Genomic DNA, 18,887 nt, shown 5'->3' with positions numbered 1-18,887 from the left:
TGACCCATCTGTCTTGGGTGGCCCCACACAGCATGGCTTAGTTTCATTTTTAGACAAGACTGTGGTCTGTGTGATCACACTGGCTAGTTTTCTGTGAGTATGGTTTCAGTGTGTCTGCCCTCTGATGCCCTCTTGCAACACCTACCATCTTACTTGGGTTTCTCTTACCTTGGACCTTGGGTATCTCTTCATGGCTGCTCCAGCAAAGCGCAGCCGCTGCCCCTTATCTTGGACAAGGTCGGCCCTCCTGACCTTGAACGTGGAGTAGCTCCTCTCAGCCCTCCTGCGCCTGCACAGCCACCACTCCTTGGACGTGTGGTTGCTTCTCTCGGCTACCGCCCCTGACCTCGGACGTGGGGTAGCTCCTCTCAGCTGCTCCTGTGCCATCACAGCCTGTCATAATATTTTTATTATTATGACAATAATCATAATAAACATTTAAATATATCCTTAAATAAGTATGTACTATGAATCTGGCACTGTGCTTAACAATTTATGGAAATTAATGCTAACAAAACTCCATAATGTGCTTACTGTTACTGTTTCATTTTACAGATAAGGATATATCTCTGACTTATTACCTTCCATTTTCATTTAAACCAATTCCAATCAAGCTATCACTTAAAATTCCAAAGAGAAAACCATTTTTGCCAATGTCACAAAAAACCTTCCCTTGGAAAATCCAGTATGAACTTCAAATTCACTTTCTAGTTGTTCTCTCTGCCGCACTGATCATATAGTACTTCTGGAAACTATCCTTTAATTCATTTCAGGGACAACACATCCTTATCTAGCTTACTTATAGCCTCTTCTTATAGCCTACATTATTTATATGTTCATCATCATATCTCCAACCATTTAATTTTGAAATGGTCACAGTTTAGTTTGGAATCACTTTTGTTCTTTATTCATAGTTACTTACTTGGTTACAAAGTCTTGTCCTGTGCATGTAAATATCACTTAAGTGCTGAGGATCCCAAAATTATACCTCCAGTCCAAACCTTTATCTTAAATTCTAGACTAAAAAAATTAACTGTTCACCACTGTTACTTGCAAATCCAATTGAAAATCTCCTTCCTAGTAATACACCCAATTTGCACTGCTGACTTTTCCACGCTTGAATCACCCATTCAAATTCTGCTTTTATTGTAATCTTCCATACTTTGTAAAGACAATCATATAGAGATATGTACAAAGACGTTCCATCCTTCTCTTGATATAAGTGAAAATACTTGAATTTGCCTCAACTTTTGTTTCTTTGGTGCACATGCTCACTCTTTTTGACCTCATGGACTATAGCCCACCAAGCTCTGCTGTCCATGGAATTTTCCAGGCAAGAATACAGAAGTCAGTTGCCATTTCCTAGTCCAGGAGATCTTTCTGACTCAAGGATCGAACCTGAGTCTCTTGCATCTCCTTCATGGGCAGGCAGATTCTTTACCATTGTGCCACCAATCCTCTTGTGTTGAAACTGACAAAAAATTCAGTTAGCTTTACCTATAAAATGTATCCACAACATAACTGGTTCTTGTCAACACCACAATATCTCACCTGCCAATCATCTCTGTATCAGTTTTCTTGCTTCTCACTTTGTCATCTTCATGTTCAATTTAGGAGCCATACCATCCTATTCAAATATAAGTGAGAATATATGCCTCTTCCACTCTGTACTTTTTTAAATCACTCAGAAAATGCATGCCTCATTATTTGTGGATTAATAACACAATCTTTAAAGTTTATGTTTTATTTCATATATGAAATAAAATTTATTTTATTTATTTTTATTAAATTATTATTATTAAAACATTTATTTTCATATATGAAACAATTGTATAATTGTTTCATGCATATCAATGTAGCTTCACCGTAAATATTTATAACTAGTCAGCACAAACCTTAGATCACTACAGAATGTTCAGTAATAAACAAATTAAATCTTATAATAAGTTTCACTTTGAAATAAGAAAAGGCTTCTGATCAGTTCTGCCATTTTTAGAAAATCTATCTGGACTCTTATTCTTACAGCATGGGAACTTCTTCATTTTTAATTCAAGTAGTCACCCTGATCCCTCTCTTTTCCTCCTAGAAAAACTCTCTTTAGAAAAGAAATAAGTAGTACGATATTTGAAGCCTTGACATTCTGCATTCCCTTTCTTATTTTTTAACATCAGTAAGAAAAAACAAGGATATTTCATAAACTTATGTTTCATAAATAATTCAGGAAATGAAGGAACACTTTTTTAGATACTCCTGCTAAGTTACTAGGAATTTTTTTTTTCTATACTAACCCTTAAAATTCATATACAAATACCAAGAACACTTAATTCATTTTAAAATACATGTATTTCCAAAAATTTCATATGGGCACACAAAAAAGTGATTGTAGTGTGTGGATGTAATTAAAACAACTCAAATAGTAGAGCCTAGTAAAAGATGTATGTACTAGCTTACACATATTAAATAGCTGATATGTGAATGACACTGTTTTCAGTACTTGTACATATTATCTCATTTAACCTCCACAAAAATTATTAGAACTAGTAGTTAGACTCAGTTGTGCTGATTATGCAACAATGATCTTAACCACTATGCATCATTCTCTGGAGGGATGGTATGGGGAGGGAGGTGGGAGGAGTGTTCAGAATGGGGAACACGTGAACACCCATGGTGGATGCATGTTGATGTATGGCAAAACCAATATAATATTGTAAAGTAAAAAAAAAAATAATAATAATAATAAAAGAAAGAAAAAAAAGATAAAAAAAGTAAATAAATAACAGGCTTGCTTTCTTCATTAACTCACTCAGGAACTCTGCCCTTGGTTACCTATTTGACATTGGTGTATAGCCATCACATCACTGCATGAGGATTAGATGAGTTAACAGATGGGTATTAGTATTATAGACTGACAAAGTAAAACAGATATAAATGTTAAGGCAAAGGAAGGAAAAAAGTAAAAGATCTTCTTATAGGTTCATTAAAATCAAACATTATTAAAATTTAACTTATACATGCATATATTTATAAGAAGGGCAAATGGATAAACTGTAAATCAAGTGCCTCTAATTAGAATTTTTTAAAAGGATCGATTGTGTTCCTTAATTAGATAACTGCAATTTTAAGTATTACATTCTATTTTAATTTGTGAGCAGATATGGTCTTATTTTAGGAATACTGTCAAGAAACTTTTTTGTCATTGTAAGAGAAACTTAAAACAAAGAAAGAAGACAGTAATCATTTAACTCCAACAAGCAGTTTCACTTGGTTTTATTTGACTGTCAGCATTTAAATACTTATTTTGAAAGAGTACACTCTGATGAATATAATACAAAGAAAAAGTTTGATAATTAGCAACACTCTATTAACAGATGTGGTTTTTTTGTTGTTGTTGTTATTGGTAATTTTCATTTTGTTTTTCCAGGTCAGGCTCTTGCATGTTCTGGCAAATTAGTGTTTATTCAAGATTTAATGCCACTGTCAGTTCAGATTCTTTAGCTAGAAAAGGCAAATCTGATTTACATTAACCTGAGCACCTTAATAACTAATTAAAATCTCAGCCTTCTGGCCAAGTTCTAAGACATTCATTCTGTTTAACTCAGCAACAAAATATTGTTAGTCACTTTCTTCTGAGAAAGAAGGCTCTAATTTATTGGCACTGTTAGGGCATTTTATAATTTACAATCTAATAAGCCTTAACAAAAGATTTTGCACTTGGCATGACTCAAATACTTTGCTCAACAACTTACTGAGAAATGATCATCTTCCACTGCATTTCTGCCCTAATTTACTGCAGTTATTTCATATTTTCAGTATTTATTCAGTTCATATGTTTCCTATTGAAAAGTGAAAAACAAAGATTGCATATGTCTTATGATATGAATTCCTAAATTTTGCTGCTATATATTAGATTATAAAGCTAAGTACATTATAGGTTAGCATTTTTCTAAATTTAAATGGGTTAACAGATATATGAACTGAAGTCAGTTCATTCTTTTATTTACTATTCTTAGTATACACAAGAATTAAGCATATGACTGAGAACATGAGGCTGTATAAGAGACATAGGTCAGGTGAGCAATATCATTTTCCTAAATTTCAATTTGAAACACTGTCAAAAGAAAGAATGAAATTGACCATATGGGTAACGGAATTGGGAAATATATAGCACATGTGATAATATTAAAGTATTTAAATTATCACTCATTTTATTTATATTTCTTGCACTTCTCAGCAGTATTTTTTTTTAAAAGAATCTTTTTAAGAAATCAGTCTTCTTAAAATGCACAATAAATATGGTGTTCTCTCACTTTATCTACTTTTTCAAAATAATTATTTGTCAGTTGTAAAAGTTAAAAAATAATTTACAAAGAGTAATTTTGATGTCATATGTAATGCCTCTGAGAGACAGAGTAAGTTATGATTGATTTTGTATATAATCATGATTGTGGTACAACTTCATTTCAGGAGGGTGAAAAGATCAAAACTAGTTAGGATAAAGTGTCACCGAGTCCAAGCCCTTACTATTTGCTGCAGGATAGACCAGTCAATTGATAGATGAGTTGCTGAGGCAAAGAATAGTGACAATTTCAAAAGGCAGCAGACAGAGGAGAGGTAGAGTAGTGTCCTAAAGAACTATTGTACCCAATTTAGAATTCAAGTTTATTTTATATTAAATGTACAGGATGGCCCATTTCAAAGGCTCTGACATTAAAAAGTATAACACTTTTCATTCATTTGGGATAAAAAGTTGCAGAACAGAGAATAATGTTTGTCTTGTTGGAGGTTTACAGGAACTTCATGACCAATCTTCATGGACAGCTGCAATAACAAAGGATTCTGACACCAAGAACTTGGAACAACTAATCATGTCTCCTCCACTTTGATGATTCTGGTTTTGAGTAACTTCATCAGAAAAGACTCAGATAAGAAAAATATTTTACACCTAAAGCTGTCAACTAGATATTGGGTTTATTCAGGAGCTTTGTTTAAAGTGTTCACTCAATAAAGGAGACTTTTGCTGGAGTGCGTGTGTGTGGAAGTGTGTGTGTATATATGATAATCATGTAATTGTAGTTCTACTCCTACACCCTCTAATTTGTTCCATTGATGTATTTATCAATTCTTACTCAAATTTCACATGGTATTTATAATGTCTTAAAATATATATTGTAAGCTTTTTATATGTATATTTCCTTTAAAAAATTGTTTCACTATTTTCAGTCCCTTATATTTCAATTTACATTTTAGAATTAGCTTGTAGATTTATACAAGAAAAAAGTCTGCTGGAATTATGATTGAAACTGCACTATCTACAGATCGATTTGGAGAATTTAAAAATGTATATGTATATATTCCTAGGCTACAAGTTAATCAAAAAATATTCAATGTATACTGAGGTGGATATCAGAATTTTTATATCAGAATTTTTTCAAAGTCTCCCATTTAACCATTTTTAAACTAGAATGCCAATAAGCACTTAGGTATGCATTTAGTTACTTTTTGTGAATATCTCTTATTATACCACTTTAGGGCTATGATTTTATACAATTTAAATCAAAGAGAATAGAATGTTTCACTGCAATAGATTTATATTTCCTCATCTCTAAGGATCAGAATCTTTAAGTTCTGACCTTGAGTGGAAGGGAAGGTATAGTGAGGTGCAGTATAGTAGGAGGTATGAGTAGGTACACTACAGTAGGAATGAGATAGGCTAACCACTCCAGTATTCTTTGGCTTCCCTGGTGGCTCAACCGTTAAAGAATCAGCCTGCAGTGCAGAACCTAGATTCAATCCCTGGGTTGGGAAGATCCCCTGGAGAAGGGAATGGCAATACACTCTAGTATTCTTGTCTGGAGAATTCCATGGACAGAGGAGCAGGGCAGGCTACAGTCCATGGAATCTGCAGAGTTGAACATGACTGAGTGATTAACATCCACATTCACACACATTTGCTAGATATACTATTTCATATGTATGTATTTCCTTTGTACTCATTTGGTTGAATGTGAATGGGAGAGAATTTGTTTTCTTAATTTCACAGGTTTAAAATTGAAAACGAACATAGGCAAAACACTTTCTGACATACATCACAGCAGGATCCTCTATGACCCATCTCCCAGGATATTGGAAATAAAAGCAAAAATAAACAAATGGGACCTAATTAAAATTAAAAGCTTCTGCACAACAAAGGAAACTATAAGCAAGGTGAAAAGACAGCCTTCAGAATGGGAGGAAATAATAGCAAATGAAGCAACTGACAAACAACTAATCTCAAAAATATACAAGCAACTCCTACAGCTCAATTCCAGAAAAATAAATGACCCAATCAAAAAATGGGCCAAAGAACTAAATAGACATTTCTCCAAAGACATACAGATGGCTAACAAACACATGAAAAGATGCTCAACATCACTCATTATCAGAGAAATGCAAATCAAAACCACTATGAGGTACCATTTCACGCCAGTCAGAATGGCTGCGATCCAAAAGTCTACAAGTAATAAATGCTGGAGAGGGTGTGGAGAAAAGGGAACCCTCTTACACTGTTGGTGGGAATGCAAACTAGTACAGCCACTATGGAGAACAGTGTGGAGATTCCTTAAAAAGCTGGAAATAGAACAGTCTTATGACCCAGCAATCCCACTGCTGGGCATACACACTGAGAAAACCAGAATTGAAAGAGACACGTGTACCCCAGTGTTCATCGCAGCACTGTTTATAATAGCCAGGACATGGAAGCAACCTAGATGTCCATCAGCAGATGAATGGATAAGAAAGCTGTGGTACATATACACAATAGAGTATTACTCAGCCATTAAAAAGAATACATTTGAATCAGTTCTAATGAGGTGGATAAAACTGGAGCTGATTATATAGAGTGAAGTAAGCCAGAAAGAAAAACACCAATACAGTATACTAATGCATATATATGGAATTTAGAATAATGGTAACGATAACCCTGTATGCAAGACAGCAAAAGAGACACAGATGTATAGAGCAGTCTTTTGGACTCTGTGGGAGAGGGAGAGGGTGGGAAGATTTGGGAGAATGACATTGAAACATGTATAATATCATATAAGAAATGAATCACCAGTCCAGGTTTGACGCAGGATATAGGATGCTTGGGGCTGGTCCACTGGGAAGACTCAGAGGGATGATATGGGGAAGGAGGTGGGAGTGGGGTTCAGGATGGGGGGAACACATGTACACCCGTGGTGGATGCATGTTGATGTATGGCAAAACCAATACAATATTGTAAAGTAATTAGCCTCCAATTAAAATAAATAAATTAAAATTAAAATAAAATAAAATTGAAAAAGAATATATTCAAGAAATTTTACTAGAACATCCTCATCCAGTGTGACTCTCAAGGATTCATGTCCCTTTCATTTACAAAATATGCTCACTGGCTCCCAAGATCCCCAAGAATCTTGCCCAATTACACCATCAGCTCAAAGTCTCTCTCTCTCTTTTTTTTTTTTTTTTTTCCTTTTTCAGTCTCTTTGGACTTTGTCAAAGAAATTCAATTTTAAAATTAGAGATAATTTCCTCTTAAAAATGTTGTTGAATAAACATTTGTAACTCTTTAGAAAGATATATTTAGATTACATTTGATTTTACCTTATTTAAGTGAGTCTCTAAAAATTGATTATATAATTGCACACTCATCTCAAATTTGAAGATACATATTGACAGAATTTTTTCTTTCCTTGTTAAAATAAATATTCTCTATATATATTTTGTATTTTGCAATATTCACCTATGTTGTAGATATTTTTATGAAGATTATACATTTTGTCCTATATTCTGTCATTCAAATATCTAAATGACATTTCCTTACTGATGTGAATAAGAGTGAACATAAATAGCTTAAATGAATACCATTAAAATAATTTTTATGGATTTACTATGAGGCCAAAGTAAAGAACTCATAATATTAATTGCTGTTAGTCCCAAATTATCAAAGAAAGTTTTTCTCTATTTTATTTATTTTGGTGCAGCCACATGGAAGGTGAGATCTTAGCTCCCTGATGAGGAATGGAACCTGTGCCTCCTTCAATAGAAGCACAAAGCCCTAAGCATTGGATCACTTGGGGATTCCCTCTCTATTTAATTTAATGTAATATAAAAACAATAATTTGTAATGTTTATTGCAATTAAATAATAATTAAAACTATAAGTGAATACATAAATAGAAATAATAATTTATATGTATTTAAGAGAAACATAGTATAACTTAACAGTACAATTATGAAATGAAGTTGGAGAGAAAATATATTAATTAATTAAAAATGTAAAGACATATTAATATATTGGAATAACTTTCTCTTTTTATTTTAAAATAAGCACTGATTCTTAGAGCTTCCCTTGTAGCTCAGATGGTAAAGAATTTGCCTGCAATGCTGGAGACATAGGTTCGATCCCATGATCAGGAAGATCCCCGGAGAAGGGATCACTCCAGTTTTCTTGCCTGGATAATTCCATGGAAAGAGTACTGACTGAGTGGCTAATACACACTGCTTCTTAAAATGTAAATTAAAATATGCCTTTGATATTGAGACGTTTTTTCCTTTACTATTAAATTTACATTGAGAAAACTGATCTTGTTTATTTTAGTGAGACAATACTGGGCTTTCAAATATAAACATTACAAAGAAATTTGTCAGGGGAGTGTATGATTTCCTTGGTTCTGTTTCTCCGCAGCAAAAAGTTGAAGTGGTAGACCAGTGTTACAGCTCAGTTTTATTTGGCAAGCAAACAAAAGTACACCCTCAAGGCATGAGGGGCCGGCTGACTCCAAAGGAGAGGCTTCAATCCATCTTGGCTTCCTCCTTTTATTCATTTGTCTCCTCCCTGCTGAGCCTGCCCTATGCAAATTGGGCTAGCCAAAAGGAGGTGTGTTTGCTTCACCTGAAGTTCTCACTCCAGTCCGTGGGTTTTCTTTTGTTCCATTTTCCTGGGCTTTTCCCTTTCTTTGTCTTTTAGCCACCACCATTTTGGACTCCTTTTTCCTATTTTAACTACCTAACAAACGGAAAATACAGTCCATGGAACTCTCCAGGCCAGAATGGTAGCCTTTCCCTTCTCCAGGGGGTCTTCCCAACTCAGGAGTCAGACCTAGGTTCCCACATGGCAGGCAGATTCTTTACCAGCTGAGTTGCAAGTGAAGCCCTAGAATACTGGAGTAGGTAGCCTATCCCTTCTCCATAGGGTCGTCCTGACCCAGGAATCAAACCGGGGTCTCCTGAATTGCAGGCGGATTCTTTACCAACTGGGCTATCAGAGAAGCCCTCAATACAAAGAAAATGAAAATAAATTTATTTTACTATTAGTTTGCCTAAGGATGAAATTTTGATCTTGCTTTTAGTACAAAAATTTTATTTTGGATTTACCTTTGGAGTTCCAAAAACAGTTTCAAAATTAAGCTTATGTTTTTCTGCTCCTGACTTGTGAAAAACAATGAAAGCTCTACTGTTTTATAAGAAAAGGATTTCAGATTTAAGAATCTACAGGCTGGTTAACTAGAGATTTAAGAAACTCCAATTAACACAACATTTAAATGTTAATTTATTTAATTAACTTTAAATTAAAATAGCTCAAATACTATTTATATATAAAGTTCTCTTTAGAACTTACCAGTTGTTTGGAAAGAAGTAGGGAAATATCAAGCTAAAGGAAAAGCTTTAACGGAAAAAAGAAACTCCTCCCTAATTTTTAAAGAAGCTTATACACCTCTCTTGGCTTTCTTAGAGGCAATATTTTCCAAAATGAAAGGAAATTCCAGTTCTTTATTCTCATATTACACAGAAAACAAAATAGCAGTCTGAAATATCTGAACCCCAATGTGAAGGTAATACAATAAATTTTCCATTTTATTACACAAAACGATGATGTTGTTCAGTCACTCCGTCATGTCCGACTCTTTGTGACCCCACACTGCAGCAAGCCAGGCTTCCCTGTCCATCACCATCTCCCAGAACTTGCTTAAACTCATATTTATTGAGTCAGTGATACCACACAACCACCTCATTCTCTGTCATCCCCTTCTCCCCCTGCCTTCAATCTTTCCCAGAATCAGGGTCTTTTCCAATGAGTTGGCTCTTCATCAGACAGGCAAAATATTGGAGCTTCAGCTTCAGTATCAGCCCTCCCATTGAATATTCAGGACTGATTTATTTTAAGATTGACTGGTTTGGTCTTGCAGTCCAAGGGACTCTCAAGAGTCTTCTCCAACACCACCATTCAAAAGTATCAATTCTTTGGCACTCAGCCCTCTTTGTGGTCAAACTCTCACATCCACACAAAACCATATGTGGTTTTAATTTAGCTAATAATGGTCATTTTTTACATTGTGCTTTCCCCCACATCTACATCCTATGACTCAATCATACCAAAACACATTTTGTTCTCAGTATATTCCATATTAGGTTTCTCTACTACGTTTCTGAAAATGAAGAGCTAACTTGTTTTGCGTTTATCCCAAGTAAAGTTCCAAAAATTTAATATGGTTGGCCTGGATGCAAAGTCCATGAATGAGCATGAGGTGTCCCATCAATGTCCTAAAACTATAAATGTAAATTTTTGCCTATATACATATATTTTATTCCAGAAAATTTTCTTAGGATACCTTAAGTTGTTAAAGGGTTCAAATACACAAAATTATTATCACTAACTTTATTCTAGTCAGTCCTAATGTCTCTATAATATATAATAAACACATTTCAGGTTAATACATACATTGAATATTCACCATATTATTCCCAGATCAGATATATTACATGATGCATGAGAATGCTTAATAACTATTTTCTGAATGTTTGAACAAATAAGAAAATTCTGGGAAATTATTTGGAAGCTGCAGCATAAAGAGATCAACTTGATCGCTCAAGAATACTCAGCCAGTAAGTGTCAAGTGAGAAATAAACCTCTTGTCTGTCTGATAGCATTTCTAAGTGGGAATATTTAAAGTGCCAAACTACCAAAATACATACTTGGAGCATCAACTTGTCTACTATGTTGCTTCCACAAAGAAACATTCTCTGGTCTCTAACTCTTTGACTGTCTGAGTTAGCTGCTCCCTTTACCTCTGCAAAACTTCATCACAACAATTAATATCACATATTGAAATTTGCAGTGATGTGCTGGCAGCAAATCTCTGCAAATATTTAGGACCCCAGGGTCCAAACACTCTCACGGAAGCTGTCTTGTAGGTGCCAAAATGATGTCATAGGACACAGAGCTCAGAAAGTCGAACATGACTGGTTCACACCAGCTGCTAGTAGCTGGCACCACCATAAAAATGTGTGTGTCTAAGTTTCAGCATTGATGGAATGCTTTATTTTGTCCACAGTGGATGGGTCTTAATTGGACAAGAGTTTTAAACAGTAAACTGTGATACATTATACATGTTTCTGAGATTTTAAGCAAGGACAAATAGTCAGATTTCCATTTCAGTTCAGTTCAGTCACTCGGTCATGTCCGACTCTTTGCAATTGCACAGACTACAGCACGCCAGGCTTCCCTGTTCATCGCTGACTCCCGGAGCTTGCTCAAACTCATGTCCATCGAGTTGGTGATGTCATGCAACCATCTCATCCTCTGTCGTCCCCTTCTCTTTCCACCCTCAATCTTTTGCAGCATCGGGGTCTTTCCTAAGGAGTCAGCTCTTCTCATCAGGTGGCCAAAGTATTCGGAGTTTCAGCTTCAGCATTAGTCCTGCCAATGAATATTCAAGACTGATTTCCTTTAGTATTGACTGGTTAGATCTCCTTGCAGTCCAAGGGACTCTCAAGAGTCTTCTCCAACACCACAGTTCAAAAGCATCAGTTCTTCTGAGCTTAGCTTTCTTTATAGTCCAACTCTCACATACATACATGACTACCAGAAAAACTATAATTTGACTAGATAGACCTTTGTTGGCAAAGTAATGTCTCTGCTTTTTAATATGCTGTCTAGGTTGGTCATAGCTTTGTTTCCAAGGAGGAAGGGTCTCTTAATATCATGGCTGCAGTCACCATCTGCAGTGATTTGGGAGCCCAGGAAAATAAAGTCAGCCATTGTTTCCATTGTTTCCCCATCTATTTGCCATGAAGGGATTGGACGGGATGCCATGATCTTAGTTTTCTGAGTGTTGAGCTTTAAGCCAACTTTTCCACTCTCCTCTTTCACTTTCATCAAAAGCCTCTTTAGTTCTTCACTTAATGCCATAAGTGTGGTGTCATCTGCATATCTGAGGTTATTGATATTTCTCCTAGGAATCTTGATCCCAGCTAGTGCTTTTTCCAGCCCAGCATTTCGTGTGATGTACTCTGCATATAAATTAAATTAGCAGGATGACAATAAATAGCCTTGACATACTCCTTTTCTGATTTGGAACCATTCTGTCGTTCCATGTCCAGTTGTAGCTGTTGCTTCTTCACCTGCATACAGATTTCTCAGGAAGCAGGTACAGTGGTCTGGTATTCCCATCTCTTTCAGAATCTTCCACAGTTTGTTGTGATCCACACAGTCAAAGGCTTAGGCATAATCAATAAAGCAGAAGTAGATGTTTTTCTGGAACTCTCTTGCTTTTTCCATGATTCAACGGATGTTTGCAATTTGATCTCTGGATTCTCTGCCTTTTCTTTCCTTTTTTTTTTTTTTTCCCCTCTGCCTTTTCTAAATCCAGTTTGAACATCTTGAAGTACACAGTTCACATACTGTTGAAGCCTGGCATAGAGAATTTTCAGCATTACTTTGCTAGCGTGTGAGATGAGTGCACTGTGCAGTAGACTGAACATTCTTTGGCATTGCCTTTCCTTGTGATTGGAATGAAAATTGAACTTTTCCTGTTCTGAGGCCACTGTGGAGTTTTTCAAATTTGCTGGCATATTGAGTGCAGCACTTTCACAGCATCATCTTTTAGGATTTGAAACAGCTCAACTAGAATTCGATCACCTCCTCTGGCTTTGTTCATAGTGATGCTTCCTAAGGCCCACTTGGCTTTACATACCAGGATGTCTGGCTCCAGGTGAGTGATCACGCCATTGTGGTTGTGGTTATCTAAGTCATGAAGGTATTTTTTGTAGAGCTGTTCTGTGTATCCTTGCCACTTCTTAATGTTTTCTGCTTCTGTTAGGTCCATACAATTTCTGTCCTTTATTGTGCCCATCTTTGCTTGAGATGTTCCCTTGGTATCTCTAATTTTCTTGATGAGATCTCTAGTCATTTGCATTCTTTAATTTTCCTCTATTTCTTTGCATTGATCACCGAGGAATTCTTTCTTAGATCTCCTTTCTATTCTTGGGAACTCTGCATTATAATGTCATGTATGAAACGAGTCGCCAGTCCAGGTTCAATGCACGATACTGGATGCTTGGGGCTGGTGCACGGCGATGGCCCAGAGGGATGGTATGGGGAGGGAGGAGGGAGGAGGGTTCAGAATGGGGAACATGTGTATACCTGTGGCAGATTTGTGTTGATATAGGGCAAAAACCAATACAATATTGTAAAGTTAAAAAATAAAATAAAATTAAAAAAAAAAGGGTATATCTTTCCTTTTCTCCTTTGCCTTCAGCTTCTCTTCTTTTCTCAGCTATTTCTAATGTCCTCATCAGACAACGATTTTGCCTTTTTGTATTTCTTTTTCTTGAGGATGGTGTTCATCACTGCCTCCTGTACAATGTCATGAACCTTGTCCATAGTTCTTCAGTGACTGCAAGAGCAAACAGAAAGGTATGTAGGAAGACTTAGTTTTTTGAAATAGGGTTTGTGTGGAACATCTGAATGCAGAGTTCCAAAGAACAGGAAGGAGAGATAAGAAATCCTTCCTCAGTGATCAATGCAAAGAAAGAGGAAAACAACAGAATGGGAAAGACTAGAGATCTATTCAAGAAAATTAGAGATACCAAAGGAACATTTCATGCAAAGATCGGCTCAATAAAGGACAGAAATGGTATGGACCTAACAGAAGCAGACAATATTAAGAAGAGGTGGCAAGAATACACAGAAGAACTGTACAAAAAATATCTTCATGACCCAGATAATCACGATGGTGTGATCACTGACCTAGAGCCAGACATCCTGAAATGTGAAGTCAAGTGGGCCTTAGGAAGCATCACTACGAACAAAGCTAGTGGAGGGTATGGAATTCCAGTTGGGTTGTTTCGAATCCTGAAAGATGATGCTGTGAAAGTGCTGCACCCAATATGCCAGCAAATTTGGAAAACTCAGAAGTGGCCACAGGACTGGAAAAGGTCAGTTTTCATTCCAATCCCAAAGAAAGGCAATGCAAAGAATGCTCAAACTACTGCACAATTGCACTCATGTCACACGCTAGTAAAGTAATGCTCAAAATTCTCCAAGCCATGCTTCAGTAATACACGAACTGTGAACTTCCAGATGCTCAAGCTGGATTTATAAAAGGCAGAAGAAACAGAGATCAAATTTCAAACATCTGCTGGATCATTGAAAAAGCAAGAGAGTTCCAGAAAAACATCTATTTCTGCTTTCTTGACTATGACAAAGCCTTTGACTGTGTAGATCACCACTATTTGTGGAAAATTCTGAAAGAAATGGGGGTACCAGACCACCTGATCTGCCTCTTGAGAAACCTATATGCAGGTCAGGAAGCAACAGTTAGAACTGGACATGGAACAACAGACTGGTTCCAAATAGGAAAAGGAGTACATCAAGGCTGTATATTGTTACCCTGCTTATTTAACTTATATGCAGAGTACATCATGAGAAACGCTGGGCTGGAAGAAGTACAAGCTGGAATCAAGATTGAAGGGAGAAATATCAATAACCTCAGATATGCAGATGACATCACCCTTATGGCAGAAAGTGAAGAGGAATTAAAAAGCCTCTTGATGAAATTGAAAGAGGAGAGTGAAAAAGTTGGCTAAAACAACATTCAGAAAACTAAGATCCTGGCACCTGGTTCCATCACTTCATGGGAAATAGATGGGGAAACAGTGGAAACAGTGGATGGCTTTATTTTTCTGGGCTCCAAAATCACTGCAGATGGTGACTGCAGCCATGAAATTAAAAAATGCTTACTCTTGGAAGGAAAGTTATGACCATCCTAGATAACATATTCAAAAGCAGAGACATGACTTTGCCAAAAAAGTCCGTCTAGTCAAGGCTATGGTTTTTCCAGTGGTCATGTATGGATGTGAGAGTTGGACTATGAAGAAAGCTGAGAGGCAAAGAATTGATGCTTTTGAACTGTGGTGTTGGAGAAGACTCTTGAGAGTCCCTTGGACTGCAAGGAGGTCCAACGAGTCCATCCTAAAAGAGATCAGTCCTGGATGTTCTTTGGAAGGACTGATGCTAAAGCTGAAACTCCAATACTTTGGCCACCCCATGGGAAGAGTTGATTCATTGGAAAAGACCCTGATGCTGGGAGGGATTGGGGGCAGGAGGAGAAGAGGATGACAGAGGATGAGATGGCTGGATGGCATCACCAAGTAAATGAACATGAATTTGAGTGAACTCCGGGAGTTGGTTACGGACATGGAAGCCTGGCATGCTGTGGTTCATGGGGTTGCAAAGAGTTGGACATGACTGAGCGACTGAACTGAACTGGTGTGGAGCATAGACATAATTTTAAAGATTTTCCAAGATTCCAGCTCCTGACTATTTAATGAAACACAACTCTAGACACTGCTGTCAAAGGATTGAATATGACAAGATTAGATGCCATTTAAAAAGATTATCTTCTGGATTATCTAGATTGGCCCCAAGATAACACAGGGACAGGTAAAAGCAGAATAGGAAAGCAGAAGCATCAGAGAACTAAAAATCATAAGAAGAAATTGGTTGGTCATTGTGGATCTTGAACATGAACTAGCAAGGGATGCAGTTGGTTTCTAGAAGTTAACAATGCTTCCCTTCCAATGGCTGGCAAGGAAACAGGGCTCTCAGTCCGCCAACCTCATGAAACTGAATTTTGCCAACACCTCAATGAAATTAGAAGTGGCTCCTCCCCAAGATGTTTAGATAAGAGCCCAAGTGTATTGCCACCAGATTCCTGACCCACAGTGTTTTTGGACACCAAATAAATGTTCTAAACCATGGAAAATAGAGTAATCTGTTGCAATAGTAAAACAAAACAAACAAAAAACCTAATACCATGAATAGAGAGAAATAAGATTTAGAGCAATGACTTTGAAAGTGGTTTAGAGAAGTGGGGGAAAAAATCCCAGAGTATATCCCTGGAGTTTGCTAAGGCTGGCAGTGCAAGGCTTTAGCAGCAGGAGGAGCAGAAGCACATGAAATCAAATTCCCTTTCCTTCCAGGAGGTAGCAATGCCTATCATTACAGATAAGGGTGAAGAAGAATATTCTGGATGCAATAAAAATGAGTCTTTTGCTTTTACCAACTTAGCATGTTGCACCTTTTCACCAACTCACTTTCCTTCTTTAGAAAAACTATTTAAACTCTACTTTTAATTTTCACTTGCAAATTAAACTTACTTTTCTACAAGCTTATTTGAGAAATGGCTATTAAAATTTGTTCTGAGTCCACCTTTCATAGACTGTAACTAAATAAGCAAAGGAACATATAACAAATAAAGCAATGTGCATAATGAGAAATTCTGAAAACAATTATCTTAAAATTTAGAATGGATGAAGAAGGAGTGTTTGTCTTCTGGTCTTGTTTTAAAATGTAAGCTTAATTAGATTTTGAATTACCAATATGAATCTTGTGTTTTGATGCAGATAAATGTAAATAAGAATTGTTTATGTAAACATACACACATATTTCAAACTTTTAAAAATGAGGGAAGGATTTTATATAGATTAAAATATATCACTGACCTGACACCTGCAATTACTTTGCAGTGAATAAAACTTTTTATATTTCAATTAGAACTGTTAAAATGGAAATATAACCAGGAAAGATTGCACACTAAAGTATAAGCCAGCTATTTTTCAGAAAAATAAATTCATGAAGTAGACTGGAGATGAATTATCACAGAAGCAAAATACCAGGTAGTTCTAGTAAGCAATATTCTGTCTCCTTGGAATATATATTCATAAATATATTTCAACTAAAAATTCACAAGTTGTTTTGAAAATTTTTACACATCCTGGCTATTGAAGAGCCTGAAAAAGAAGTATTAGATTTAGTTCCTATTCTCAATAATGTTACAATTTAATTAAAGAGAGATGACTAATGCACAGGAGATAATTAGCAAGTAATGAAAAATAGTATGAATTTATGTGATAAATGTAGAACCAACTTTTAGTTCTAATATGCAGCTCCACTTTTCTTTATCTCAAGCACTAATATACATCGTCTTTGAAGAAAACAAAACAAAAAACTCAGCAAGTAACCAAAAGGGAGAGTGTATATGTAATTCTTAAAATATTAAGTAAGATAACTTCTTGTTGCTTCTTTTTGCTGTTTTTATGAATCTGAGTCTCTTCCATTAGGGACTGGAGTCACAGTAATTGCTATTTTTCTTCTCTGTACCATTTTGTTCTGATTGTTCATATGGGTTTTCAGGCTTCTGTTTATATAAATTTTATTCTGTCTGAGAAAAGAAAGGTTTCATTACTGAAAAGAAGCCATGTAATCATTAAGTTCTCAAATAAAGACTGTTCAACTTTTTCCCTGTATTTTCAACCAATTAATCAGTTTCTACTCAAAGAGAGAAGCCTTCATTATTCACATATTATTAGAGCGGTAGAATTCTAATTCTGGAAAAGAACCCATGCTTGTCTTTCAGATTTGACAAATGTATCATGGGCTCTGATGCTTATTATATGAATCAAAGACACTGGCAAGTTTTTCTTTCAATTTTTGCTCCACAAAATGATGAACAATTGAAAAAATAATATTCATTTTGATATGACAAGAATAAAATATCTATAACAATATTTAAGTTAGTTTTCTACTAAAACAAAACAAAACAAAACAAAAACCTAGTAGCTGTCATCCTTGTTTCATGACCTTTCTTTTATCTAGCTATTTAATACTTTTTAAAAATATAATTCAAGGATTGGATCTACCAAGGAGAAGAGGCATTTATATCCCTATTTTGGTCTGATTACATTTTAATTGTCCCCCCCTTCAAATTCCCAGTTTACTATGAAATCTATGTGTTATAAAATGGAGTCTCATTTAGTGTTCTCTCTAGAAAAAACATATGCTGACCAGAGGAACTGTGTGGTGGTCCCATTGGCAACTGTAGTTCTTATTAAAATGCCCTTAATTAGCTTTCTGGCACACAAGTCATCCTATCTTGAACTGGTACAAGATATTACTGTCAAGATTATTCAATGTTGGGAATTAGAATAATCATAATCATAATAATAATCATAGTTTGATACCATAAATGTAAAAAAAGTATTTGAATGTATTAAATTTAAGAATTTAACCCCTCTTGTCACATGATAAGATAACCCTTTTCTGATGGGTCACTATTTCCTTGAAGTCACATTTGAAAAAAAAGAAAAAAAAAAAAAAAAAAAAAAAAGACTTGTTTTATTCCCTAAGCCCCAATCTCTGCTTCAGGAAATTATAGTCATTTTGTTTAGATGCTTAAGGTAGAAATAATAGTTAATTCAATTCCTTTATTTCATTTTAACTATACCCAATTTATTATAATTGATTCTGCCAATCATGACTTTGTAATTTAGCATTGATTTGTCCATGTATGTTCATTTTTATTGACATTGTGCTCATCCACAATGTGCTCATCCAAGACATAAGCATCTCTCAGTTGAAGAGTGTAACTTCTGTCTTTACAAACATCCACTTTCATTCTTTATGCAGTTCTGAATATTCTTTTAAAATGTAAAATTTAAAAGGGACACTTCTGTTGAACAAATTGTTTGAGAATTTTTTAACCTGTTCTTGAGAGATATTGGTCTGTAGTTTGCTTTTCTTGAATAATC

The sequence above is a fragment of the Bubalus kerabau genome, chromosome 18, assembly GCF_029407905.1.
Source record: "Bubalus kerabau isolate K-KA32 ecotype Philippines breed swamp buffalo chromosome 18, PCC_UOA_SB_1v2, whole genome shotgun sequence".
NCBI classification, from domain to species: Eukaryota; Metazoa; Chordata; class Mammalia; order Artiodactyla; family Bovidae; genus Bubalus; species Bubalus kerabau.
The sequence above is the reverse complement of the archived record's forward strand: the minus strand, read 5'-3'. Positions refer to the sequence as shown.